The following is a 4,273-nucleotide window of genomic DNA, read 5'->3' as shown; positions in this document are numbered from 1 at the left end:
TTTCTTCATGCCACTCCACCAATAGATTTCCCACAAGTCTCGGTACATCTTGGTGGCACCAGGATGAATAGAATATCGCACCCCGTGCGTTTCAGCCATAATCCTCTATCTCAGATCATCATCATTCAGGACACACAATCTACCCTGCAATCTCAACACACCATCTCTTCCTTGGGAGAAAACCTTTACTTTTTGGTCCTTGACTGACTCCTTTAGTCTGACCAAACTAGCATCTAAGTATTTCTTTTCCTTCACTTCCGAAACCAAGGAGGATTCTGAACTATTCTGAACCCCTATACTACCTTCAGCAGAGTCAAACAACCTAATCCACAATCTAGACAAACGATGTACATCACGAGCCAACTCTTTCTTACCTTCTACCATATGCAAAACACTATCCATGGACACTCTACTTAGGGCATCCGCCACAATATTGGCCTTGCCCGGATGGTACAACACACTCATATCAATACATTCATATCATAGTCCTTTAACAATTCTAACCATAGTCTCTGCCTAAGATTCAATTTTCTCTGGGTAAACACATACTGCAGACTCTTATGATCAGTGAAAATATCAACATGGACACTATACAAATAGTGTCTCCAGATTTTCAAAGCAAACACAACAGCAGCCAACTCAAGGTCATGGGTGGGGTAATTTTTTCTCATGGGGTTTCAACTGTCTAGAAGCATAAGCTATCACCTTACCCTTCTGCATCAATACGCAACCCAACCTAACTCTCGAAGCATCACAGTACACCATAAAACCATCAATACCATCAGGCAAAGTCAAAACAGGGGCTGAAGTAAGTCGAGTCTTCAACTCCTGAAAACTCTTCTCACAAGATTCGGACCACAAGAACTTCACTTTCTTTTGGGTCAACCAAGTCATAAGAGATGCTCTAGAGGAGAAACCCTCAACAAAATGGCAGTAATAGCCAGCTAAACCCAAGAAACTTCGGATATCAGTCGGAGAAATAGGTCTAGGCCAATTTCTAACAGCTTCGGTCTTTTGGGGATCAACTCTAATACCCTCGGAAGAAATGATATGACCCAGAATAGCAACTGACCTTAGCCAAAACTCACACTTACTGAACTTGGCAAACAACTTGTGATCTCTAAGGGTTTCCAAGACAGTTCGGAGATGATCAGAATGTTCATCCTCACTACGAGAGTACACCAGTATATCATTGATGAACACTATGACAAACATATCCAGATATGGTTTGAACACTCGATTCATGAGGTCCATCAAAGCTGCTGGGGCATTAGTTAACCTGAAAGAGATAACAAGAAACTCAAAATGGCCATAACGAGTTTGGAAAACGGTTTTCGGGATGTCACACTCCCTAACTTTGAGTTGATGATATTCGGAATGAAGGTCTATCTTTGAGAAATAACTTGCACCTTGCAATTGCTCAAACAAATCATCTATTCTCGGAAGGGGGTACTTAATTTTTATGGTGAATTTATTCAGTTAGAGGTAATCAATGCACATACGCAAAGAGCCATCTTTCTTTCTCACAAACAACACAGGAGCACCCCAAGGAGAAACACTGGGCCTTATGAAACCCTTATCTAGCAGATCTTTGAGTTGCTCTTTCAACTCCTTAAGTTCTGAAGGGGCTATATGATAAGGAGAAATAGAAATGGGCTGAGTATCGGGAACAAGATCAACCCCGAACTCTATCTCTCTATCAGGAGGTATCCCTAGGAGATCATCCGAAAAGATATTAGAAAATTCATTGACGATGTTAACACAATGGAGAGTTGTAGTCTCAGACTTAGTGTCTTTGACTCTAACCAAATGGTAAATACACCCCTTGGAAATATGCTTTCTAGCTTTGAGGTAAGAGATAAAATGACTCTTGGGTGACATAGAATTCCCAGACCACTTAAACATGGATGCACTCGAAAACTGAAACTTGACCACTCGAGTCCGACAATCAATTGAGGCATAAGAAGAGTACAACTAGTCCATACCCAGAATCACATCAAAATCTACCATGTCTAACTCAATTAGATCAGCTAACAAGACTCTATGAAGAACGGTAACAAGATACTTTTTATACACTTTCTAGGCAATAATCGAATCACCCACTGGGGTAATAACTAGGATAGGATCAGGAATAATCTCAGGACTCATTTCAAAATTCACAGCAATCAAAGGTGTAACATATGAGAAACTACATCCAACATCCAACAAAGCATACACATCAAACTAAAATATACGAAGCATACCAGTAACAACATTGGGAGAGTCCTCCTGTTCCTGGCAGGACGGTAAAGAATAGAATCTATTCTAGCTCTGCCCGCCAGTATTGCTAGAAGAGGCGCCCTGAGCTGGGGCTGGGCGAATCCCTAGAACTGGAGCACTAACAGTCTGAGTCTGGGTCTGAGGGTGATAGTCACGACGCCCTTGTCCATCCTGTGGATAATCTCTAACTCTGTGACCCATGTAACCACACCGAAAACAACCCCTCTTCTCACCCCAACACTGAGCCGAATGAGCCCTACCACACTTAGGACACAGGGGACAATTTGGCTCACTGCCAGCACTGTACTAGGACCTGGATACATATGACCTGCTACCTTGCTCCTGCCTACCTCTAGGCACGGGAGCACTAGCAGATGACGGTGCTGGCATAGATGAACGATCCTGATACTGAGAGCGACTCCCTCCCTGCGATCTAGTCTGACCCTGTTCGTGTTGCTCAGACCTAGCTCTCTTATTCCCTCTTATTCTATCTCTCTCAATTTTGTCTGCCTCAATCTGTTGGGCATGAGTCATTGGCCTAGAAAGATTTATCTCACTATTCAGCATAGTAGACCTACACTCCTTAACCACATAACTAGACACTCCAGTCACAAACTTACTCATACTAGCCCGATTATCAGCCACTAAGTCAGGAGCATACTCGGCCAACTGATTGAACTTTAGATAGTACTCCCTAACAGTCATAGAGCCCTGTCGCAGGTTCATAAACTATTCCACCTTCGCCTCCCTCATCTCCAAAGGGAAAACTTATCCAGGAATGTATCCTGTAACTCTTGCCAAGTTGTAGGGACAACTCCCTCACCTCTACCTTTCCTCCAAGAAACAAACCAGTCATAAGCAAGGTCTTTCAACCTATACGCAGCCAACTCCATACTATGTTCCTTAGATACATGCATCACCTGAGTAATCTTCCGCACCTCCTCTAAAAACAACCATGGATCCTCATCAGACATGGACCCATAGAATTCCGACGGATTCATCCGCATGAAGTCACGGATCCTGGCAGCAGCTGAATTACCTCCCTGCTGCTGTGGAGCCAGGGCTGGGTTGGCCTAAACATTTGTAGTAACAGCTTGGGCCAGTGCCTGAAAGGCTGCCCAAAAATCAGCATGAGACACGTTTTCTTATAATAGGTCAGGGGGTTGAGGTTGCTAACCATTATTATTTTTTCTCGCTCTACGTGGAGGCATATTTCTGAAAGAGGAGAGCACGAATCAATAGAAGAGAGAGACACTTTAAGCACAATAGACTTCTGAAAGAAAGCATCACACTTTTTCCAAAAACTTCTTGTAGCCTTTTTCTCATAGATGTGGCGTGCTACACACCGATGATCAAGCCTCTACTTAACACGGCTTGTCAGACTCCCTAGGACACCTTAAAATCTTAGGCTCTGATACAAAGTTTGTAATGCCCCAGAAATTGGGTCCCGGAGTGTCACACGGTCCTTGAGGCTACGAGTAGCCCCAAGCTAACCCTTTAAGCCATTTTCATTCAGTTCAACACAAATCAATGGGGTTTCCATAAATAACCCTCAAATATCAACAGAGTAATCATCATCCAAGAATAAAAGAATTTTAGAAAGATAACAAAATATGACTTATTAGTTAACTCCCAACATCTATACTAGTCTGACAAGACTCTAAGAAAATCAATAAAACCAGCGAGCCATTGAGACATACCCCAACCGACTCATACTCAGTTATAAAATGTAAACGATTCCGTGAAACCAACATCAGACATCACGTCCTCGGAACATGAGGACTCACCATAACAAAAGATGTAGAACAGCGTGCCCGAAGAATCACTGTCGAACCTGGAACTGAGCACCTGAACCTATATTCCAAGAAAATGTAGCCCACATCCGAAGATGTAGGTCAGTACCATGGAAAGGAACCGAGTATATGGAGGTGTATACAGTTGTATAAACATCATCATCCTAAATATTTATAAGAAATATACAGGATGTATGAAAGACTCACATAGCCCAAAGAAA

The sequence above is a fragment of the Capsicum annuum genome, chromosome 12 (assembly GCF_002878395.1).
Source record: "Capsicum annuum cultivar UCD-10X-F1 chromosome 12, UCD10Xv1.1, whole genome shotgun sequence".
NCBI classification, from domain to species: domain Eukaryota; kingdom Viridiplantae; phylum Streptophyta; class Magnoliopsida; order Solanales; family Solanaceae; genus Capsicum; species Capsicum annuum.
Note: the sequence above shows the minus strand (reverse complement) of the source record.